This window comes from Cyprinus carpio, chromosome A11 (assembly GCF_018340385.1).
Source record: "Cyprinus carpio isolate SPL01 chromosome A11, ASM1834038v1, whole genome shotgun sequence".
Lineage (NCBI taxonomy): Eukaryota > Metazoa > Chordata > Actinopteri > Cypriniformes > Cyprinidae > Cyprinus > Cyprinus carpio.
Genome location: NC_056582.1, coordinates 6,911,998 through 6,932,709, shown reverse-complemented (window position 1 = coordinate 6,932,709; position 20,712 = coordinate 6,911,998). Strand labels below are relative to the sequence as shown.

General features: G+C 44.5%; 44 non-coding genes across 44 annotated transcripts; 32 read left to right on the top strand and 12 right to left on the bottom strand.

Annotated features, from left to right (window-relative positions):
* Positions 1-1,634: 1,634 nt before the first annotated feature.
* Positions 1,635-1,708, top strand: trnae-uuc. Its single transcript has one exon. It is a non-coding gene; the product is annotated as a tRNA-Glu (tRNA).
* A 123-nt stretch (positions 1,709-1,831) lies between these two features.
* trnay-gua lies at positions 1,832-1,919 on the top strand. The gene is given in 2 exon segments: positions 1,832-1,868; positions 1,884-1,919. It is a non-coding gene; the product is annotated as a tRNA-Tyr (tRNA).
* A 109-nt stretch (positions 1,920-2,028) lies between these two features.
* On the bottom strand, positions 2,029-2,100 carry trnae-cuc. The gene has a single exon. It is a non-coding gene; the product is annotated as a tRNA-Glu (tRNA).
* A 115-nt stretch (positions 2,101-2,215) lies between these two features.
* Positions 2,216-2,288, top strand: trnar-acg. Its single transcript has one exon. It is a non-coding gene; the product is annotated as a tRNA-Arg (tRNA).
* Positions 2,289-3,167: 879 nt separating this feature from the next.
* trnae-uuc lies at positions 3,168-3,239 on the top strand. The gene has a single exon. It is a non-coding gene; the product is annotated as a tRNA-Glu (tRNA).
* A 123-nt stretch (positions 3,240-3,362) lies between these two features.
* Positions 3,363-3,450, top strand: trnay-gua. The gene is given in 2 exon segments: positions 3,363-3,399; positions 3,415-3,450. It is a non-coding gene; the product is annotated as a tRNA-Tyr (tRNA).
* Positions 3,451-3,559: 109 nt separating this feature from the next.
* trnae-cuc lies at positions 3,560-3,631 on the bottom strand. The gene has a single exon. It is a non-coding gene; the product is annotated as a tRNA-Glu (tRNA).
* Positions 3,632-3,746: 115 nt separating this feature from the next.
* trnar-acg lies at positions 3,747-3,819 on the top strand. The gene has a single exon. It is a non-coding gene; the product is annotated as a tRNA-Arg (tRNA).
* Positions 3,820-4,701: 882 nt separating this feature from the next.
* On the top strand, positions 4,702-4,773 carry trnae-uuc. Its single transcript has one exon. It is a non-coding gene; the product is annotated as a tRNA-Glu (tRNA).
* Positions 4,774-4,896: 123 nt separating this feature from the next.
* trnay-gua lies at positions 4,897-4,984 on the top strand. Its single transcript is given in 2 exon segments — positions 4,897-4,933; positions 4,949-4,984. It is a non-coding gene; the product is annotated as a tRNA-Tyr (tRNA).
* Positions 4,985-5,096: 112 nt separating this feature from the next.
* trnae-cuc lies at positions 5,097-5,168 on the bottom strand. Its single transcript has one exon. It is a non-coding gene; the product is annotated as a tRNA-Glu (tRNA).
* Positions 5,169-5,283: 115 nt separating this feature from the next.
* On the top strand, positions 5,284-5,356 carry trnar-acg. The gene has a single exon. It is a non-coding gene; the product is annotated as a tRNA-Arg (tRNA).
* An 887-nt stretch (positions 5,357-6,243) lies between these two features.
* On the top strand, positions 6,244-6,315 carry trnae-uuc. The gene has a single exon. It is a non-coding gene; the product is annotated as a tRNA-Glu (tRNA).
* Positions 6,316-6,438: 123 nt separating this feature from the next.
* On the top strand, positions 6,439-6,526 carry trnay-gua. Its single transcript is given in 2 exon segments — positions 6,439-6,475; positions 6,491-6,526. It is a non-coding gene; the product is annotated as a tRNA-Tyr (tRNA).
* Positions 6,527-6,638: 112 nt separating this feature from the next.
* On the bottom strand, positions 6,639-6,710 carry trnae-cuc. The gene has a single exon. It is a non-coding gene; the product is annotated as a tRNA-Glu (tRNA).
* A 115-nt stretch (positions 6,711-6,825) lies between these two features.
* On the top strand, positions 6,826-6,898 carry trnar-acg. The gene has a single exon. It is a non-coding gene; the product is annotated as a tRNA-Arg (tRNA).
* Positions 6,899-8,759: 1,861 nt separating this feature from the next.
* trnay-gua lies at positions 8,760-8,847 on the top strand. The gene is given in 2 exon segments: positions 8,760-8,796; positions 8,812-8,847. It is a non-coding gene; the product is annotated as a tRNA-Tyr (tRNA).
* A 113-nt stretch (positions 8,848-8,960) lies between these two features.
* Positions 8,961-9,032, bottom strand: trnae-cuc. Its single transcript has one exon. It is a non-coding gene; the product is annotated as a tRNA-Glu (tRNA).
* Positions 9,033-9,147: 115 nt separating this feature from the next.
* On the top strand, positions 9,148-9,220 carry trnar-acg. The gene has a single exon. It is a non-coding gene; the product is annotated as a tRNA-Arg (tRNA).
* An 887-nt stretch (positions 9,221-10,107) lies between these two features.
* On the top strand, positions 10,108-10,179 carry trnae-uuc. Its single transcript has one exon. It is a non-coding gene; the product is annotated as a tRNA-Glu (tRNA).
* A 123-nt stretch (positions 10,180-10,302) lies between these two features.
* trnay-gua lies at positions 10,303-10,390 on the top strand. The gene is given in 2 exon segments: positions 10,303-10,339; positions 10,355-10,390. It is a non-coding gene; the product is annotated as a tRNA-Tyr (tRNA).
* Positions 10,391-10,505: 115 nt separating this feature from the next.
* trnae-cuc lies at positions 10,506-10,577 on the bottom strand. Its single transcript has one exon. It is a non-coding gene; the product is annotated as a tRNA-Glu (tRNA).
* A 115-nt stretch (positions 10,578-10,692) lies between these two features.
* Positions 10,693-10,765, top strand: trnar-acg. Its single transcript has one exon. It is a non-coding gene; the product is annotated as a tRNA-Arg (tRNA).
* An 889-nt stretch (positions 10,766-11,654) lies between these two features.
* trnae-uuc lies at positions 11,655-11,726 on the top strand. Its single transcript has one exon. It is a non-coding gene; the product is annotated as a tRNA-Glu (tRNA).
* A 325-nt stretch (positions 11,727-12,051) lies between these two features.
* trnae-cuc lies at positions 12,052-12,123 on the bottom strand. The gene has a single exon. It is a non-coding gene; the product is annotated as a tRNA-Glu (tRNA).
* Positions 12,124-12,238: 115 nt separating this feature from the next.
* On the top strand, positions 12,239-12,311 carry trnar-acg. The gene has a single exon. It is a non-coding gene; the product is annotated as a tRNA-Arg (tRNA).
* An 878-nt stretch (positions 12,312-13,189) lies between these two features.
* trnae-uuc lies at positions 13,190-13,261 on the top strand. Its single transcript has one exon. It is a non-coding gene; the product is annotated as a tRNA-Glu (tRNA).
* A 325-nt stretch (positions 13,262-13,586) lies between these two features.
* Positions 13,587-13,658, bottom strand: trnae-cuc. Its single transcript has one exon. It is a non-coding gene; the product is annotated as a tRNA-Glu (tRNA).
* A 115-nt stretch (positions 13,659-13,773) lies between these two features.
* trnar-acg lies at positions 13,774-13,846 on the top strand. The gene has a single exon. It is a non-coding gene; the product is annotated as a tRNA-Arg (tRNA).
* An 880-nt stretch (positions 13,847-14,726) lies between these two features.
* On the top strand, positions 14,727-14,798 carry trnae-uuc. The gene has a single exon. It is a non-coding gene; the product is annotated as a tRNA-Glu (tRNA).
* Positions 14,799-14,922: 124 nt separating this feature from the next.
* trnay-gua lies at positions 14,923-15,010 on the top strand. Its single transcript is given in 2 exon segments — positions 14,923-14,959; positions 14,975-15,010. It is a non-coding gene; the product is annotated as a tRNA-Tyr (tRNA).
* A 110-nt stretch (positions 15,011-15,120) lies between these two features.
* trnae-cuc lies at positions 15,121-15,192 on the bottom strand. The gene has a single exon. It is a non-coding gene; the product is annotated as a tRNA-Glu (tRNA).
* A 115-nt stretch (positions 15,193-15,307) lies between these two features.
* trnar-acg lies at positions 15,308-15,380 on the top strand. Its single transcript has one exon. It is a non-coding gene; the product is annotated as a tRNA-Arg (tRNA).
* An 878-nt stretch (positions 15,381-16,258) lies between these two features.
* Positions 16,259-16,330, top strand: trnae-uuc. The gene has a single exon. It is a non-coding gene; the product is annotated as a tRNA-Glu (tRNA).
* A 123-nt stretch (positions 16,331-16,453) lies between these two features.
* trnay-gua lies at positions 16,454-16,541 on the top strand. The gene is given in 2 exon segments: positions 16,454-16,490; positions 16,506-16,541. It is a non-coding gene; the product is annotated as a tRNA-Tyr (tRNA).
* A 112-nt stretch (positions 16,542-16,653) lies between these two features.
* On the bottom strand, positions 16,654-16,725 carry trnae-cuc. The gene has a single exon. It is a non-coding gene; the product is annotated as a tRNA-Glu (tRNA).
* A 115-nt stretch (positions 16,726-16,840) lies between these two features.
* trnar-acg lies at positions 16,841-16,913 on the top strand. The gene has a single exon. It is a non-coding gene; the product is annotated as a tRNA-Arg (tRNA).
* Positions 16,914-18,592: 1,679 nt separating this feature from the next.
* On the top strand, positions 18,593-18,664 carry trnae-uuc. Its single transcript has one exon. It is a non-coding gene; the product is annotated as a tRNA-Glu (tRNA).
* Positions 18,665-18,787: 123 nt separating this feature from the next.
* trnay-gua lies at positions 18,788-18,875 on the top strand. The gene is given in 2 exon segments: positions 18,788-18,824; positions 18,840-18,875. It is a non-coding gene; the product is annotated as a tRNA-Tyr (tRNA).
* Positions 18,876-18,989: 114 nt separating this feature from the next.
* On the bottom strand, positions 18,990-19,061 carry trnae-cuc. The gene has a single exon. It is a non-coding gene; the product is annotated as a tRNA-Glu (tRNA).
* A 115-nt stretch (positions 19,062-19,176) lies between these two features.
* On the top strand, positions 19,177-19,249 carry trnar-acg. Its single transcript has one exon. It is a non-coding gene; the product is annotated as a tRNA-Arg (tRNA).
* An 867-nt stretch (positions 19,250-20,116) lies between these two features.
* On the top strand, positions 20,117-20,188 carry trnae-uuc. Its single transcript has one exon. It is a non-coding gene; the product is annotated as a tRNA-Glu (tRNA).
* A 113-nt stretch (positions 20,189-20,301) lies between these two features.
* trnay-gua lies at positions 20,302-20,389 on the top strand. Its single transcript is given in 2 exon segments — positions 20,302-20,338; positions 20,354-20,389. It is a non-coding gene; the product is annotated as a tRNA-Tyr (tRNA).
* Positions 20,390-20,501: 112 nt separating this feature from the next.
* trnae-cuc lies at positions 20,502-20,573 on the bottom strand. The gene has a single exon. It is a non-coding gene; the product is annotated as a tRNA-Glu (tRNA).
* Between the last annotated feature and the right edge of the window lie 139 nt (positions 20,574-20,712).

Sequence of the window (20,712 nt, the reverse complement as noted above, 5' to 3'; positions counted from 1 at the left end):
AGTATTTGAACAAGCTCTTGTTACATTATAATCCTCCACGTCCGCTGCGTTCTCAAAACTCTGGCAATTTGATAATACCTAGAATATCAAAATCAACTGCGGGCGGCAGATCCTTTTCCTATTAAGCGCCTAAACCCTGGAATAACCTACCTAACATTGTTCGGGAGGCAGACACACTCTTGCAGTTTAAATCTAGATTAAAGACCCATCTCTTTAACCTGGTTTATACATAACACACTAACACACTTCTAATATCCAAATCCATTAAAGGATTTTTAGGCTGCATTAATTAGGTAAACCGGAACCGGGAACACTTCCCATAACACCCGATGTACTTGCTACATCATTAGAAGAATGGCATCTACACTAATATTAGTCTGTTTCTTTCTTATTCCGAGGTCACCGTAGCCACCAGATCCAGTCTGTATCCAGACTGTAGGTCAGAGGGTCACTGCAGTCACCCGGATCCAGTATGTATCCAGATCAGATGGTGGATCAGCACCTAGAAAGGACCTCTACAGCCCTGAAAGACAGCAGAGACCAGGAAAACTAGAGCCCCAGATACAGATCCCCTGTAAAGACCTTGTCTCAGACAACCACCGGGACAAGACCACAGGAAACAGATGATTCTTCTGCACAATCAGACTTTGCTGCAGCCTGGAATTGAACTGCTGATTTCGTCTGGTCAGAGGAGAACTGAGCCTGGTTTCTCTCAAGGTTTTTTCTCCATTCTGTCACTTATGGAGTTTTGGTTCCTTGCCGCCTCTGGCTTGCTTAGTTGGGGACACTTCATTTACAGCGATATCGTTGACTTGATTGCAAATTATTGCACAGATACTATTTAAACTGAACTGAGCTGCATGATGACATCACTGAATTCAATGATGAACTGCCTTTAACTATCATTTTGCATTATTGACACACTGTTTTCCTAATTAATGTTGCTCAGTTGCTTTGACACAATCTTTTTTTTTTTTTAAAGCGCTATATAAATAAAGGTGACTTGACTTGACTTGATGATCTGAAAACTTTTCTGATTCTGAAAGTGTAAGTAATGTTTATTTAACCAAGCAAATGTTTCTGGGACATGAATTTACATTTGATAAATAATAATAATAAAAATGATAATAATAATTTAAATAAAAAAAAAAATTGAATTAACAATGTATGTGGATTATTGACTTTGTTCTTGACTTGATCCTGTATTGAAACTTAGTCACAGTAATACTCACAGTATTGCATTGATCATGGTTTCAGGTATCAAACAACTGCCCTTTCCAGTGAACATAAGAATGAACGTTACTGGATTTTTATTAACAAACGTGTTTGAAGATCGAAATTAGCCTGAGATCGGGTGTGTGTCACAGCATGTTTGGTGTATTAGGTGAGATACAGTATGACAAAACTGCATGACAGATAAAACTTCTCAGTATGTAAATTCAGAGGTCGTATAAAGTTTAATTTTATCTTTGAGCAACAGAACATTCGGATAATTCTTGTTTTGCTAAAATATAATCACATTGTTAAAGTATGTAAATTCAGAGGTCGTATAAAGTCATGCTACAACTCAACGATGCTTCGGATAATTATTGTATTGTGGCCCAGAAGTCTGTGGCCAGTCCTAGTGGGCCAGTTCCCATATGGTCTAGCGGTTAGGATTCCTGGTTTTCACCCAGGCGGCCCCGGGGTTCGACTCCCGGTATGGGAAGGTGGGTTCGTTTTTGCTTCCCTCCTCAAAAAGCCAGCAAGCCTTCCTGCACCAGAAGTGATTTTTGGATAGCAGTAGAGCTACAGAACCCTGATAGGTTGAGGTTCTATCTGGCACTCCGTGCCTTCGATAGCTCAGCTGGTAGAGCGGAGGACTGTAGGTTGAGGTGTTGGTAATCCTTAGGTCGCTGGTTCGACTCCGGCTCGAAGGAGGTCATTTTTTTTATCAAGTGCCCACCTCATTCTGTTTTTTTGGACTGGGTTTCCCGCAACTGCAGCAGAGCTTGACTTCACACCCCACCGTTGGAAGGCAAAACAGCATTGCCTGATCGGGAATCGAACCCGGGCCGCGGCGGTGAGAGCGCCGAATCCTAACCACTAGACCACCAGGGAAGGGCTGGTCAGCTGCGCTCCTGATAACATCATGAGAATAAGCAGAAAGCAAGTCTGGCCTCTGTCACGTCGAATACCAACAAGTGTGGTGCAATCGCGTGAAGCTTCTACCGGTGGGCCAGTGGCGCAATGGATAACGCGTCTGACTACGGATCAGAAGATTCTAGGTTCGACTCCTGGCTGGCTCGTTCTGTGGTTGTTTTTCTCAGGCTGTTTTCTTGTTGTGTTTTTTCTTTTTCTATTTTTTCTTGCAAAGTCCAGAACAAAAGGCAAATCTCCAGGCATGCTTCTTTTATTCCACAAAAGCCGTATATTGCATACCCATTCCAAAGTCTAGGGGAGACGCGCACATGCTTTGTGATTGCTATTCGTCTCACAAGCACTCTGACAAGCTCGGCGATTAACGTGAAAATAAACTCCAGACTGGCAGTCATTTTATTCTGGAATGAACAAATTCATCGCTACTCTGTAACTGCTTTACTACTTTGAAGGGTGTAATGCCATGTGGTTTTGATGTCATGGGCTTGCCATTTTGTAGCCTTATTACTAATTGCCACCTGGAAATTGAGAATAAGTTGTAAACTAAATGAAACTGAACGAGCGAATAATCAGCAACTTATCCGATTAAAAATTTGTCTCACTTTCATTGTTAATCTCACAACTTGTCATTTTTGTACCTTGACAGAATGAGGATAGGCTGTTTTTCCTCTAGATAACGGTTGCCATGCTTGTTTTCAAATGCATGACGTTAGTATTTTCACCTGGACAAGACTTTAATTACCAGTTCGAGGTATCTGTTCAGCAACCACAGGAATCTGCCCAAAAAAAAAAAAAAAAAAAAAAAAACTGAACTCCCTGGGCAAGTCAAACAACAGATATTTTGAATGCATGCAACAGGGTTTAACTCAGCAAACGATGCATTCGGATAATTCTTGTTTTGCTAAAATATAATCACATTGTTAAAGTCACACACCAAAAGCAATACGTCACTACAAAACCCTGCCCCGACATTGGCCACATGTACTGAATGTGGCCCAGAAGTCTGTGGCCAGTCCTAGTGGGCCAGTTCCCATATGGTCTAGCGGTTAGGATTCCTGGTTTTCACCCAGGCGGCCCGGGTTCGACTCCCGGTATGGGAAGGTGGGTTCGTTTTTGCTTCCCTCCTCAAAAAGCCAGCAAGCCTTCCTGCACCAGAAGTGATTTTTGGATAGCAGTAGAGCTACAGAACCCTGATAGGTTGAGGTTCTATCTGGTACTCCGTGCCTTCGATAGCTCAGCTGGTAGAGCGGAGGACTGTAGGTTGAGGTGTTGGTAATCCTTAGGTCGCTGGTTCGACTCCGGCTCGAAGGAGGTCATTTTTTTATCAAGTGCCCACCTCATTCTGTTTTTTTGGACTGGGTTTCCTGCAACTGCAAGCAGAGCTTGACTTCACACCCCACCGTTGGAAGGCAAAACAGCATTCCCTGACCGGGAATCGAACCCGGGCCGCGGCGATGAGAGCGCTGAATCCTAACCACTAGACCACCAGGGAAGGGCTGGTCAGCTGCGCTCCTGATAACATCATGTGAATAAGCAGAAAGCAAGTCTGGCCTCTGTCACGTCGAATACCAACAAGTGTGGTGCAATCGCGTGACGCTTCTACCGGTGGGCCAGTGGCGCAATGGATAACGCGTCTGACTACGGATCAGAAGATTCTAGGTTCGACTCCTGGCTGGCTCGTTCTGTGGTTGTTTTTCTCAGGCTGTTTTCTTGTTGTTTTTTTTTTTTCTTTTTCTATTTTTTTCTTGCAAAGTCCAGAACAAAAGGCAAATCTCCAGGCATGCTTCTTTTATTCCACAAAAGCCGTATATTGCATACCCATTCCAAAGTCTAGGGGAGACGCGCACATGCTTTGTGATTGCTATTCGTCTCACAAGCACTCCGACAAGCTCGGCGATTAACGTGAAAATAAACTCCAGACTGGCAGTCATTTTATTCTGGAATGAACAAATTCATCGCTACTCTGTAACTGCTTTACTACTTTGAAGGGTGTAATGCCATGTGGTTTTGATGTCATGGGCTTGCCATTTTGTAGCCTTATTACTAATTGCCACCTGGAAATTGAGAATAAGTTGTAAACTAAATGAAACTGAACGAGCGAATAATCAGCAACTTATCCGATTAAAAATTTGTCTCACTTTCATTGTTAATCTCACAACTTGTCATTTTTGTACCTTGACAGAATGAGGATAGGCTGTTTTTCCTCTAGATAACGGTTGCCATGCTTGTTTTCAAATGCATGACGTTAGTATTTTCACCTGGACAAGACTTTAATTACCAGTTCGAGGTATCTGTTCAGCAGCCACAGGAATCTGCCCAAAAAAAAAAAAAAAAAAAAAAACTGAACTCCCTGGGCAAGTCAAACAACAGATATTTTGAATGCATGCAACAGGGTTTAACTCAGCAAACGATGCATTCGGATAATTCTTGTTTTGCTAAAATATAATCACATTGTTAAAGTCACACACCAAAAGCAATACGTCACTACAAAACCCTGCCCCGACATTGGCCACATGTACTGAATGTGGCCCAGAAGTCTGTGGCCAGTCCTAGTGGGCCAGTTCCCATATGGTCTAGCGGTTAGGATTCCTGGTTTTCACCCAGGCGGCCCGGGTTCGACTCCCGGTATGGGAAGGTGGGTTCGTTTTTGCTTCCCTCCTCAAAAAGCCAGCAAGCCTTCCTGCACCAGAAGTGATTTTTGGATAGCAGTAGAGCTACAGAACCCTGATAGGTTGAGGTTCTATCTGGCACTCCGTGCCTTCGATAGCTCAGCTGGTAGAGCGGAGGACTGTAGGTTGAGGTGTTGGTAATCCTTAGGTCGCTGGTTCGACTCCGGCTCGAAGGAGGTCATTTTTTTTTATCAAGTGCCCACCTCATTCTGTTTTTTTTGGACTGGGTTTCCCGCAACTGCAAGCAGAGCTTGACTTCACACCCCACCGTTGGAAGGCAAAACAGCATTCCCTGACCGGGAATCGAACCCGGGCCGCGGCGGTGAGAGCGCCGAATCCTAACCACTAGACCACCAGGGAAGGGCTGGTCAGCTGCGCTCCTGATAACATCATGAGAATAAGCAGAAAGCAAGTCTGGCCTCTGTCACGTCGAATACCAACAAGTGTGGTGCAATCGCGTGACGCTTCTACCGGTGGGCCAGTGGCGCAATGGATAACGCGTCTGACTACGGATCAGAAGATTCTAGGTTCGACTCCTGGCTGGCTCGTTCTGTGGTTGTTTTTCTCAGGCTGTTTTCTTGTTGTGTTTTTTTTTTTCTTTTTCTATTTTTTCTTGCAAAGTCAAGAACAAATGGCAAATCTCCAGGCATGCTTCTTTTATTCCACAAAAGCCGTATATTGCATACCCATTCCAAAGTCTAGGGGAGACGTGCACATGCTTTGTGATTGCTATTCGTCTCACACGCACTCCGACAAGCTCGGCGATTAACGTGAAAATAAACTCCAGACTGGCAGTCATTTTATTCTGGAATGAACAAATTCATCGCTACTCTGTAACTGCTTTACTACTTTGAAGGGTGTAATGCCATGTGGTTTTGATGTCATGGGCTTGCCATTTTGTAGCCTTATTACTAATTGCCACCTGGAAATTGAGAATAAGTTGTAAACTAAATGAAACTGAACGAGCGAATAATCAGCAACTTATCCGATTAAAAATTTGTCTCACTTTCATTGTTAATCTCACAACTTGTCATTTTTGTACCTTGACAGAATGAGGATAGGCTGTAGGTTCTATCTGGCACTCCGTGCCTTCGATTGTTTTGATGTTTATGACGTTAGTATTTTCACCTGGACAAGACTTTAATTACCAGTTCGAGGTATCTGTTCAGCAACAACACAGGAATCTGCCCCAAACAAAAAAAAAAAAAAAAAAACTGAACTCCCTGGGCAAGTCAAACAACAGATATTTTGAATGCATGCAACAGGGTTTAACTCAGCAAACGATGCATTCGGATAATTCTTGTTTTGCTAAAATATAATCACATTGTTAAAGTCACACACCAAAAGCAATACGTCACTACAAAACCCTGCCCCGACATTGGCCACATGTACTGAATGTGGCCCAGAAGTCTGTGGCCAGTCCTAGTGGGCCAGTTCCCATATGGTCTAGCGGTTAGGATTCCTGGTTTTCACCCAGGCGGCCCGGGTTCGACTCCCGGTATGGGAAGGTGGGTTCGTTTTTGCTTCCCTCCTCAAAAAGCCAGCAAGCCTTCCTGCACCAGAAGTGATTTTTGGACAGCAGTAGAGCTACAGAACCCTGATAGGTTGAGGTTCTATCTGGCACTCCGTGCCTTCGATAGCTCAGCTGGTAGAGCGGAGGACTGTAGGTTGAGGTGTTGGTAATCCTTAGGTCGCTGGTTCGACTCCGGCTCGAAGGAGGTCATTTTTTTTTATCAAGTGCCCACCTCATTCTGTTTTTTTTGGACTGGGTTTCCCGCAACTGCAAGCAGAGCTTGACTTCACACCCCACCGTTGGAAGGCAAAACAGCATTCCCTGACCGGGAATCGAACCCTGGCCGCGGCGGTGAGAGCGCCGAATCCTAACCACTAGACCACCAGGGAAGGGCTTGTCAGCTGCGCTCCTGATAACATCATGAGAATAAGCAGAAAGCAAGTCTGGCCTCTGTCACGTCGAATACCAACAAGTGTGGTGCAATCGCGTGACGCTTCTACCGGTGGGCCAGTGGCGCAATGGATAACGCGTCTGACTACGGATCAGAAGATTCTAGGTTCGACTCCTGGCTGGCTCGTTCTGTGGTTGTTTTTCTCAGGCTGTTTTTTTTTTTGTTTTTTTTCTTTTTCTATTTTTTCTTGCAAAGTCCAGACCAAAAGGCAAATCTCCAGGCATGCTTCTTTTATTCCACAAAAGCCGTATATTGCATACCCATTCCAAAGTCTAGGGGAGACGCGCACATGCTTTGTGATTGCTATTCGTCTCACAAGCACTCCGACAAGCTCGGCGATTAACGTGAAAATAAACTCCAGACTGGCAGTCATTTTATTCTGGAATGAACAAATTCATCGCTACTCTGTAACTGCTTTACTACTTTGAAGGGTGTAATGCCATGTGGTTTTGATGTCATGGGCTTGCCATTTTGTAGCCTTATTACTAATTGCCACCTGGAAATTGAGAATAAGTTGTAAACTAAATGAAACTGAACGAGCGAATAATCAGCAACTTATCCGATTAAAAATTTGTCTCACTTTCATTGTTAATCTCACAACTTGTCATTTTTGTACCTTGACAGAATGAGGATAGGCTGTTTTTCCCTCTAGATAACGGTTGCCATGCTTGTTTTCAAATGCATGACGTTAGTATTTTCACCTGGACAAGACTTTAATTACCAGTTCGAGGTATCTGTTCAGCAACCACAGGAATCTGCCAAAAAAAAAAAAAAAAAAAAAAACTGAACTCCCTGGGCAAGTCAAACAACAGATATTTTGAATGCATGCAACAGGGTTTAACTCAGCAAACGATGCATTCGGATACGGATCAGAAGATTCTAGGTTCGACTCCTGGCTGGCTCGTTCTGTGGTTGTTTTTCTCAGGCTGTTTTCTTGTTGTGTTTTTTCTTTTTCTATTTTTTCTTGCAAAGTCCAGAACAAAAGGCAAATCTCCAGGCATGCTTCTTTTATTCCACAAAAGCCGTATATTGCATACCCATTCCAAAGTCTAGGGGAGACGTGCACATGCTTTGTGATTGCTATTCCCATGTCTCACACGCACTCCGACAAGCTCGGCGATTAACGTGAAAATAAACTCCAGACTGGCAGTCATTTTATTCTGGAATGAACAAATTCATCGCTACTCTGTAACTGGCTTTACTACTTTGAAGGGTGTAATGCCATGTGGTTTTGATGTCATGGGCTTGCCATTTTGTAGCCTTATTACTAATTGCCACCTGGAAATTGAGAATAAGTTGTAAACTAAATGAAACTGAACGAGCGAATAATCAGCAACTTATCCGATTAAAAATTTGTCTCACTTTCATTGTTAATCTCACAACTTGTCATTTTTGTACCTTGACAGAATGAGGATAGGCTGTTTTTCCTCTAGATAATGGTTGCCATGCTTGTTTTCAAATGCATGACGTTAGTATTTTCACCTGGACAAGACTTTAATTACCAGTTCGAGGTATCTGTTCAGCAACCACAGGAATCTGCCCAAAAAAAAAAAAAAAAAAAAAAAAAACTGAACTCCCTGGGCAAGTCAAACAACAGATATTTTGAATGCATGCAACAGGGTTTAACTCAGCAAACGATGCATTCGGATAATTCTTGTTTTTGCTAAAATATAATCACATTGTTAAAGTCACACACCAAAAGCAATACGTCACTACAAAACCCTGCCCCGACATTGGCCACATGTACTGAATGTGGCCCAGAAGTCTGTGGCCAGTCCTAGTGGGCCAGTTGCCTGAGCGGTCTAGCGGTTAGGATTCCTGGTTTTCACCCAGGCGGCCCGGGTTTGACTCCCGGTATGGGAAGGTGGGTTCGTTTTTGCTTCCCTCCTCAAAAAGCCAGCAAGCCTTCCTGCACCAGAGGTGATTTTTTGGATTGCAGTAGAGCTACAGAACCCTGATAGGTTGAGGTTCTATCTGGCACTCCGTGCCTTCGATAGCTCAGCTGGTAGAGCGGAGGACTGTAGGTTGAGGTGTTGGTAATCCTTAGGTCGCTGGTTCGACTCCGGCTCGAAGGAGGTCATTTTTTTGAGGTCAAGTGCCCACCTCATTTCTGTTTTTTTGGACTGGGTTGCCTGCAACTGCAAGCAGAGCTTGACTTCACACCCCACCGTTGGAAGGCAAAACAGCATTCCCTGACCTGGAATCGAACCCGGGCCGCGGCGGTGAGAGCGCCGAATCCTAACCACTAGACCACCAGGGAAGGGCTTGTCAGCTGCGCTCCTGATAACATCATGAGAATAAGCAGAAAGCAAGTCTGGCCTATGTCACGTCGAATACCAACAAGTGTGGTGCAATCGCGTGACGCTTCTACCGGTGGGCCAGTGGCGCAATGGATAACGCGTCTGACTACGGATCAGAAGATTCTAGGTTCGACTCCTGGCTGGCTCGTTCTGTGGTTGTTTTTCTCAGGCTGTTTTCTTGTTGTGTTTTTTCTTTTTCTATTTTTTCTTGCAAAGTCCAGAACAAAAGGCAAATCTCCAGGCATGCTTCTTTTATTCCACAAAAGCCGTATATTGCATACCCATTCCAAAGTCTAGGGGAGACGCGCACATGCTTTGTGATTGCTATTCGTCTCACAAGCACTCCGACAAGCTCGGCGATTAACGTGAAAATGAACTCCAGACTGGCAGTCATTTTATTCTGGAATGAACAAATTCATCGCTACTCTGTAACTGCTTTACTACTTTGAAGGGTGTAATGCCATGTGGTTTTGATGTCATGGGCTTGCCATTTTGTAGCCTTATTACTAATTGCCACCTGGAAATTGAGAATAAGTTGTAAACTAAATGAAACTGAACGAGCGAATAATCAGCAACTTATCCGATTAAAAATTTGTCTCACTTTCATTGTTAATCTCACAACTTGTCATTTTTGTACCTTGACAGAATGAGGATAGGCTGCTTTTTTTTCCTCTAGAAAACGGTTGCCATGCTTGTTTTCAAATGCATGACGTTAGTATTTTCACCTGGACAAGACTTTAATTACCAGTTCGAGGTATCTGTTCAGCAACCACAGGAATCTGCCCAAAAAAAAAAAAAAAAAAAAAAAACTGAACTCCCTGGGCAAGTCAAACAACAGATATTTTGAATGCATGCAACAGGGTTTAACTCAGCAAACGATGCATTCGGATAATTCTTGTTTTGCTGCTAAAAAATATAATCACATTGTTAAAGTCACACACCAAAAGCAATACGTCACTACAAAACCCTGCCCCGACATTGGCCACATGTATTGAATGTGGCCCAGAAGTCTGTGGCCAGTCCTAGTGGGCCAGTTCCCATATGGTCTAGCGGTTAGGATTCCTGGTTTTCACCCAGGCGGCCCGGGTTCGACTCCCGGTATGGGAAGGTGGGTTCTTTTTTGCTTCCCTCCTCAAAAAGCCAGCAAGCCTTCCTGCACCAGAAGTGATTTTTGGACAGCAGTAGAGCTACAGAACCCTGATAGGTTGAGGTTCTATCTGGCACTCCGTGCCTTCGATAGCTCAGCTGGTAGAGCGGAGGACTGTAGGTTGAGGTGTTGGTAATCCTTAGGTCGCTGGTTCGACTCCGGCTCGAAGGAGGTCATTTTTTTGGTAACAAGTGCCCACCTCATTCTGTTTTTTTTTTTGGACTGGGTTTCCCGCAACTGCAAGCAGAGCTGGCTTCACACCCCACCGTTGGAAGGCAAAACAGCATTCCCTGACCGGGAATCGAACCCGGGCCGCGGCGGTGAGAGCGCCGAATCCTAACCACTAGACCACCAGGGAAGGGCTGGTCAGCTGCGCTCCTGATAACATCATGAGAATAAGCAGAAAGCAAGTCTGGCCTCTGTCACGTCGAATACCAACAAGTGTGGTGCAATCGCGTGACGCTTCTACCGGTGGGCCAGTGGCGCAATGGATAACGCGTCTGACTACGGATCAGAAGATTCTAGGTTCGACTCCTGGCTGGCTCGTTCTGTGGTTGTTTTTCTCAGGCTGTTTTCTTGTTGTGTTTTTTTCTTTTTCTATTTTTTCTTGCAAAGTCCAGAACAAAAGGCAAATCTCCAGGCATGCTTCTTTTATTCCACAAAAAAAGCCGTATATTGCATACCCATTCCAAAGTCTAGGGGAGACGCGCACATGCTTTGTGATTGCTATTCGTCTCACAAGCACTCCGACAAGCTCGGCGATTAACGTGAAAATAAACTCCAGACTGGCAGTCATTTTATTCTGGAATGAACAAATTCATCGCTACTCTGTAACTGCTTTACTACTTTGAAGGGTGTAATGCCATGTGGTTTTGATGTCATGGGCTTGCCATTTTTTGTAGCCTTATTACTAAGTGCCACCTGGAAATTGAGAATAAGTTGTAAACTAAATGAAACTGAACGAGCGAATAATCAGCAACTTATCCGATTAAAAATTTGTCTCACTTTCATTGTTAATCTCACAACTTGTCATTTTTGTACCTTGACAGAATGAGGATAGGCTGTTTTTCCTCTAGATAACGGTTGCCATGCTTGTTTTCAAATGCATGACGTTAGTATTTTCACCTGGACAAGACTTTAATTACCAGTTCGAGGTATCTGTTCAGCAACCACAGGAATCTGCCCCAAAAAAAAAAAAAAAAGTAAAAAAAAACTGAACTCCCTGGGCAAGTCAAACAACAGATATTTTTGAATGCATGCAACAGGGTTTAACTCAGCAAACGATGCATTCGGATAATTCTTGTTTTGCTAAAATATAATCACATTGTTAAAGTCACACACCAAAAGCAATACGTCACTACAAAACCCTGCCCCGACATTGGCCACATGTACTGAATGTGGCCCAGAAGTCTGTGGCCAGTCCTAGTGGGCCAGTTCCCATATGGTCTAGCGGTTAGGATTCCTGGTTTTCACCCAGGCGGCCCGGGTTCGACTCCCGGTATGGGAAGGTGGGTTCGTTTTTGCTTCCCTCCTCAAAAAGCCAGCAAGCCTTCCTGCACCAGAAGTGATTTTTGGATAGCAGTAGAGCTACAGAACCCTGATAGGTTGAGGTTCTATCTGGCACTCCGTGCCTTCGATAGCTCAGCTGGTATTGCTGAGGACTGTAGGTTGAGGTGTTGGTAGTCCTTAGGTCGCTGGTTCGACTCCGGCTCGAAGGAGGTGTTTTTTTCTTTAGGTTGCTGGTTTAATTCTGGCTCGTTTTTTGTGTTTTTTTTATGTTAACTGCAATGTTTTGTTTTGTTGATGGCTTTCCGTTGGAAGGCAAAACAGCATTCCCTGACCGGGAATCGAACCCGGGCCGCGGCGGTGAGAGCGCCGAATCCTAACCACTAGACCACCAGGGAAGGGCTGGTCAGCTGCGCTCCTGATAACATCATGAGAATAAGCAGAAAGCAAGTCTGGCCTCTGTCACGTCGAATACCAACAAGTGTGGTGCAATCGCGTGACGCTTCTACCGGTGGGCCAGTGGCGCAATGGATAACGCGTCTGACTACGGATCAGAAGATTCTAGGTTCGACTCCTGGCTGGCTCGTTCTGTGGTTGTTTTTCTCAGGCTGTTTTTCTTGTTGTGTTTTTTCTTTTTCTATTTTTTCTTGCAAAGTCCAGAACAAAAGGCAAATCTCCAGGCATGCTTCTTTTATTCCACAAAAGCCGTATATTGCATACCCATTCCAAAGTCTAGGGGAGACGCGCACATGCTTTGTGATTGCTATTCGTCTCACAAGCACTCCGACAAGCTCGGCGATTAACGTGAAAATAAACTCCAGACTGGCAGTCATTTTATTCTGGAATGAACAAATTCATCGCTACTCTGTAACTGCTTTACTACTTTGAAGGGTGTAATGCCATGTGGTTTTGATGTCATGGGCTTGCCATTTTGTAGCCTTATTACTAATTGCCACCTGGAAATTGAGAATAAGTTGTAAACTAAATGAAACTGAACGAGCGAATAATCAGCAACTTATCCGATTAAAAATTTGTCTCACTTTCATTGTTAATCTCACAACTTGTCATTTTTGTACCTTGACAGAATGAGGATAGGCTGTTTTTCCTCTAGATAACGGTTGCCATGCTTGTTTTCAAATGCATGACGTTAGTATTTTCACCTGGACAAGACTTTAATTACCAGTTCGAGGTATCTGTTCAGCAACCACAGGAATCTGCCAAAAAAAAAAAAAAAAAAAAAAAACTGAACTCCCTGGGCAAGTCAAACAACAGATATTTTGAATGCATGCAACAGGGTTTAACTCAGCAAACGATGCATTCGGATAATTCTTGTTTTGCTAAAATATAATCACATTGTTAAAGTCACACACCAAAAGCAATACGTCACTACAAAACCCTGCCCCGACATTGGCCACATGTACTGAATGTGGCCCAGAAGTCTGTGGCCAGTCCTAGTGGGCCAGTTCCCATATGGTCTAGCGGTTAGGATTCCTGGTTTTCACCCAGGCGGCCCGGGTTCGACTCCCGGTATGGGAAGGTGGGTTCGTTTTTGCTTCCCTCCTCAAAAAGCCAGCAAGCCTTCCTGCACCAGAAGTGATTTTTTTGGACAGCAGTAGAGCTACAGAACCCTGATAGGTTGAGGTTCTATCTGGCACTCCGTGCCTTCGATAGCTCAGCTGGTAGAGCGGAGGACTGTAGGTTGAGGTGTTGGTAATCCTTAGGTAGCTGGTTCGACTCCGGCTCGAAGGAGGTCATTTTTTTTTATCAAGTGCCCACCTCATTCTGTTTTTTTTGGACTGGGTTTCCCGCAACTGCAAGCAGAGCTTGACTTCACACCCCACCGTTGGAAGGCAAAACAGCATTCCCTGACCGGGAATCGAACCCGGGCCGCGGCGGTGAGAGCGCCGAATCCTAACCACTAGACCACCAGGGAAGGGCTGGTCAGCTGCGCTCCTGATAACATCATGAGAATAAGCAGAAAGCAAGTCTGGCCTCTGTCACGTCGAATACCAACAAGTGTGGTGCAATCGCGTGACGCTTCTACCGGTGGGCCAGTGGCGCAATGGATAACGCGTCTGACTACGGATCAGAAGATTCTAGGTTAGACTCCTGGCTGGCTCGTTCTGTGGTTGTTTTTCTCAGGCTGTTTTTTTTTGTTGTTTTTTTTCTTTTTCTATTTTTTTTGCAAAGTCCAGAACAAAAGGCAAATCTCCAGGCATGCTTCTTTTATTCCACAAAAGCCGTATATTGCGTATACCCATTCCAAAGTCTAGGGGAGACGCGCACATGCTTTGTGATTGCTATTCGTCTCACAAGCACTCCGACAAGCTCGGCGATTAACGTGAAAATAAACTCCAGACTGGCAGTCATTTTATTCTGGAATGAACAAATTCATCGCTACTCTGTAACTGCTTTACTACTTTGAAGGGTGTAATGCCATGTGGTTTTGATGTCATGGGCTTGCCATTTTGTAGCCTTATTACTAATTGCCACCTGGAAATTGAGAATAAGTTGTAAACTAAATGAAACTGAACGAGCGAATAATCAGCAACTTATCCGATTAAAAATTTGTCTCACTTTCATTGTTAATCTCACAACTTGTCAATTTTTGTACCTTGACAGAATGAGGATAGGCTGGTTTTCCTCTAGGTAACGGTTGCCATGCTTGTTTTCAAATGCATGACGTTAGTATTTTCACCTGGACAAGACTTTAATTACCAGTTCGAGGTATCTGTTCAGCAACCACAGGAATCTGCCCAAAAAAAAAAAAAAAAAAAAAACTGAACTCCCTGGGCAAGTCAAACAACAGATATTTTGAATGCATGCAACAGGGTTTAACTCAGCAAACGATGCATTCGGATAATTCTTGTTTTGCTAAAATATAATCACATTGTTAAAGTCACACACCAAAAGCAATACGTCACTACAAAACCCTGCCCCGACATTGGCCACATGTACTGAATGTGGCCCAGAAGTCTGTGGCCGGTCCTAGTGGGCCAGTTCCCATATTGTCTAGCGGTTAGGATTCCTGGTTTTCACCCAGGCGGCCCGGGTTCGACTCCCGGTATGGGAAGGTGGGTTCGTTTTTTGCTTCCCTCCTCAAAAAGCCAGCAAGCCTTCCTGCACCAGAAGTGATTTTTGGATAGCAGTAGAGCTACATAACCCTGATAGGTTGAGGTTCTATCTGGCACTCCGTGCCTTCGATAGCTCAGCTGGTAGAGCGGAGGACTGTAGGTTGAGGTGTTGGTAATCCTTAGGTCGCTGGTTCGACTCCGGCTCGAAGGAGGTCATTTTTTTTATCAAGTGCCCACCTCATTCTGTTTTTTTGGACTGGGTTTCCCGCAACTGCAAGCAGAGCTTGACTTCACACCCCACCGTTGGAAGGCAAAACAGCATTCCCTGACCGGGAATCGAACCCGGGCCGCGGCGATGAGAGCGCTGAATCCTAACCACTAGACCACCAGGGAAGGGCTGGTCAGCTGCGCTCCTGATAACATCATGAGAATAAGCAGAAAGCAAGTCTGGCCTCTGTCACGTCGAATACCAACAAGTGTGGTGCAATCGCGTGACGCTTCTACCGGTGGGCCAGTGGCGCAATGGATAACGCGTCTGACTACGGATCAGAAGATTCTAGGTTCGACTCCTGGCTGGCTCATTCTGTGGTTGTTTTTCTCAGGCTGTTTTCTTGTTGTGTTTTTTTCTTTTTCTATTTTTTCTTGCAAAGTCCAGAACAAAAGGCAAATCTCCAGGCATGCTTCTTTTATTCCACAAAAGCCGTATATTGCATACCCATTCCAAAGTCTAGGGGAGACGCGCACATGCTTTGTGATTGCTATTCGTCTCACAAGCACTCCGACAAGCTCGGCGATTAACGTGAAAATAAACTCCAGACTGGCAGTCATTTTATTCTGGAATGAACAAATTCATCGCTACTCTGTAACTTCTTTACTACTTTGAAGGGTGTAATGCCATGTGGTTTTGATGTCATGGGCTTGCCATTTTGTAGCCTTATTACTAATTGCCACCTGGAAATTGAGAATAAGTTGTAAACTAAATGAAACTGAACGAGCGAATAATCAGCAACTTATCCGATTAAAAATTTGTCTCACTTTCATTGTTAATCTCACAACTTGTCATTTTTGTACCTTGACAGAATGAGGATAGGCTGTTTTTTTCCCTCTAGATAACGGTTGCCATGCTTGTTTTCAAATGCATGACGTTAGTATTTTCACCTGGACAAGACTTTAATTACCAGTTCGAGGTATCTGTTCAGCAACCACAGGAATCTGCCCAAAAAAAAAACAAAAAAAAACTGAACTCCCTGGGCAAGTCAAACAACAGATATTTTGAATGCATGCAACAGGGTTTAACTCAGCAAACGATGCATTCGGATAATTCTTGTTTTGCTAAAATATAATCACATTGTTAAAGTCACACACCAAAAGCAATACGTCACTACAAAACCCTGCCCCGACATTGGCCACATGTATTGAATGTGGCCCAGAAGTCTGTGGCCAGTCCTAGTGGGCCAGTTCCCATATTGTCTAGCGGTTAGGATTCCTGGTTTTCACCCAGGCGGCCCGGGTTCGACTCCCGGTATGGGAAGGTGGGTTCGTTTTTGCTTCCCTCCTCAAAAAGCCAGCAAGCCTTCCTGCACCAGAAGTGATTTTTGGATAGCAGTAGAGCTACAGAACCCTGATAGGTTGAGGTTCTATCTGGCACTCCGTGCCTTCGATAGCTCAGCTGGTAGAGCGGAGGACTGTAGGTTGAGGTGTTGGTAATCCTTAGGTCGCTGGTTCGACTCCGGCTCGAAGGAGGTCATTTTTTTTTATCAAGTGCCCACCTCATTCTGTTTTTTTTGGACTGGGTTTCCCGCAACTGCAAGCAGAGCTTGACTTCACACCCCACCGTTGGAAGGCAAAACAGCATTCCCTGACCGGGAATCGAACCCGGGCCGCGGCGGTGAGAGCGCCGAATCCTAACCACTAGACCACCAGGGAAGGGCTGGTCAGCTGCGCTCCTGATAACATCATGAGAATAAGCAGAAAGCAAGTCTGGCCTCTGTCACGTCGAATACCAACAAGTGTGGTGCAATCGCGTGACGCTTCTACCGGTGGGCCGGTGGCGCAATGGATAACGCGTCTGACTACGGATCAGAAGATTCTAGGTTCGACTCCTGGCTGGCTCGTTCTGTGGTTGTTTTTCTCAGGCTGTTTTCTTGTTGTGTTTTTTCTTTTTCTATATTTTTTCTTGCAAAGTCCAGAACAAAAGGCAAATCTCCAGGCATGCTTCTTTTATTCCACAAAAGCCGTATATTGCATACCCATTCCAAAGTCTAGGGGAGACGTGCACATGCTTTGTGATTGCTATTCGTCTCACAAGCACTCCGACAAGCTCGGCGATTAACGTGAAAATAAACTCCAGACTGGCAGTCATTTTATTCTGGAATGAACAAATTCATCGCTACTCTGTAACTGCTTTACTACTTTGAAGGGTGTAATGCCATGTGGTTTTGATGTCATGGGCTTGCCATTTTGTAGCCTTATTACTAATTGCCACCTGGAAATTGAGAATAAGTTGTAAACTAAATGAAACTGAACGAGCGAATAATCAGCAACTTATCCGATTAAAAATTTGTCTCACTTTCATTGTTAATCTCACAACTTGTCATTTTTGTACCTTGACAGAATGAGGATAGGCTGCTGTTTTTTTTTCCTCTAGATAACGGTTGCCATGCTTGTTTTCAAATGCATGACGTTAGTATTTTCACCTGGACAAGACTTTAATTACCAGTTCGAGGTATCTGTTCAGCAACCACAGGAATCAGCCCAAAAAAAAAAAAAAAAAAAAACTGAACTCCCTGGGCAAGTCGAAAACAACAGATGTTTTGCAATGCATGCAACAGGGTTTAACGGTGGGCCAGTGGCAAATGGATAACGCGTCTGACTACGGATCAGAAGATTCTAGGTTCGACTCCTGGCTGGCTCGTTCTGTGGTTGTTTTTCTCAGGCTGTTTTCTTGTTGTGTTTTTTCTTTTTCTATTTTTTCTTGAAAAGTCCAGAACAAAAGGCAAATCTCCAGGCATGCTTCTTTTATTCCACAAAAGCAGTATATTGCATACCCATTCCAAAGTCTAGGGGAGACGCGCACATGCTTTGTGATTGCTATTCGTCTCACAAGCACTCCGACAAGCTCGGCGATTAACGTGAAAATAAACTCCAGACTGGCAGTCATTTTATTCTGGACATGCTTTGGTATTGCCATTCGTCTCACAAAATGCAGGCTGGTGGGCCAGTTGATTCTAGTGTTTTGATGTCATGGGCTTGCCATTTTGTAGCCTTATTACTAATTGCCACCTGGAAATTGAGAATAAGTTGTAAACTAAATGTAACTGAACGAGCGAATAATCAGCAACTTATCCGATTAAAAATTTGTCTCACTTTCATTGTTAATCTCACAACTTGTCATTTTTGTACCTTGACAGAATGAGGATAGGGCTTGTTTTTCCTCTAGATAACGGTTGCCATGCTTGTTTTCAAATGCATGACGTTAGTATTTTCACCTGGACAAGACTTTAATTACCAGTTCGAGGTATCTGTTCAGCAACCACAGGAATCTGCCAAAAAAAAAAAAAAAAAAAAAAAAACTGAACTCCCTGGGCAAGTCAAACAACAGATATTTTGAATGCATGCAACAGGGTTTAACTCAGCAAACGATGCATTCGGATAATTCTTGTTTTGCTAAAATATAATCACATTGTTAAAGTCACACACCAAAAGCAATACGTCACTACAAAACCCTGCCCCGACATTGGCCACATGTACTGAATGTGGCCCAGAAGTCTGTGGCCAGTCCTAGTGGGCCAGTTCCCATATGGTCTAGCGGTTAGGATTCCTGGTTTTCACCCAGGCGGCCTGGGTTCGACTCCCGGTATGGGAAGGTGGGTTCGTTTTTGCTTCCCTCCTCAAAAAGCCAGCAAGCCTTCCTGCACCAGAAGTGATTTTTGGGTAGCAGTAGAGCTACAGAACCCTGATAGGTTGAGGTTCTATCTGGCACTCTGTGCCTTCGATAGCTCAGCTGGTAGAGCGGAGGACTGTAGGTTGAGGTGTTGGTAATCCTTAGGTCGCTGGTTCGACTCCGGCTCGAAGGAGGTCATTTTTTTTTTATCAAGTGCCCACCTCATTCTGTTTTTTTTGGACTGGGTTTCCCGCAACTGCAAGCAGAGCTTGACTTCACACCCCACCGTTGGAAGGCAAAAACAGCATTCCCTGACCGGGAATCGAACCCGGGCCGCGGCGGTGAGAGCGCCGAATCCTAACCACTAGACCACCAGGGAAGGGCTGGTCAGCTGCGCTCCTGATAACATCATGAGAATAAGCAGAAAGCAAGTCTGGCCTCTGTCACGTCGAATACCAACAAGTGTGGTGCAATCGTGTGACGCTTCTACCGGTGGGCCAGTGGCGCAATGGATAACGCGTCTGACTACGGATCAGAAGATTCTAGGTTCGACTCCTGGCTGGCTCGTTCTGTGGTTGTTTTTCTCAGGCTGTTTTCTTGTTGTGTTTTTTTCTTTTTCTATTTTTTTCTTGAAAAGTCCAGAACAAAAGGCAAATCTCCAGGCATGCTTCTTTTATTCCACAAAAGCCGTATATTGCATACCCATTCCAAAGTCTAGGGGAGACGCGCACATGCTTTGTGATTGCTATTCGTCTCACAAGCACTCCGACAAGCTCGGCGATTAACGTGAAAATAAACTCCAGACTGGCAGTCATTTTATTCTGGAATGAACAAATTCATCGCTACTCTGTAACTGCTTTACTACTTTGAAGGGTGTAATGCCATGTGGTTTTGATGTCATGGGCTTGCCATTTTGTAGCCTTATTACTAATTGCCACCTGGAAATTGAGAATAAGTTGTAAACTAAATGAAACTGAACGAGCGAATAATCAGCAACTTATCCGATTAAAAATTTGTCTCACTTTCATTGTTAATCTCACAACTTGTCATTTTTGTACCTTGACAGAATGAGGATAGGCTGTTTTTCCTCTAGATAACGGTTGCCATGCTTGTTTTCAAATGCATGACGTTAGTATTTTCACCTGGACAAGACTTTAATTACCAGTTCGAGGTATCTGTTCAGCAACCACAGGAATCTGCCCAAAAAAAAAAACTGAACTCCCTGGGCAAGTCAAACAACAGATATTTTGAATGCATGCAACAGGGTTTAACTCAGCAAACGATGCATTCGGATAATTCTTGTTTTGCTAAAATATAATCACATTGTTAAAGTCACACACCAAAAGCAATACGTCACTACAAAACCCTGCCCCGACATTGGCCACATGTACTGAATGTGGCCCAGAAGTCTGTGGCCAGTCCTAGTGGGCCAGTTCCCATATGGTCTAGCGGTTAGGATTCCTGGTTTTCACCCAGGCGGCCCGGGTTCGACTCCCGGTATGGGAAGGTGGGTTCGTTTTTGCTTCCCTCCTCAAAAAGCCAGCAAGCCTTCCTGCACCAGAAGTGATTTTTGGATAGCAGTAGAGCTACAGAACCCTGATAGGTTGAGGTTCTATCTGCCTTCGATAGCTCAGCTGGTAGAGCGGAGGACTGTAGGTTGAGGTGTTGGTAATCCTTAGGTCGCTGGTTCGACTCCGGCTCGAAGGAGGTCATTTTTTTATCAAGTGCCCACCTCATTCTCTTTTTTTTGGACTGGGTTTCCCGCGCAACTGCAAGCAGAGCTTGACTTCACACCCCACCGTTGGAAGGCAAAACAGCATTCCCTGACCGGGAATCGAACCCGGGCCGCGGCGGTGAGAGCGCCGAATCCTAACCACTAGACCACCAGGGAAGGGCTGGTCAGCTGCGCTCCTGATGGGCCGATGAGATAAGCAGAAAAAGCAAGTCTGGCCTCTGTCACGTCGAATACCAACAAGTGTGGTGCAATCGCGTGACGCTTCTAACCGGTGGGCCAGTGGCGCAATGGATAA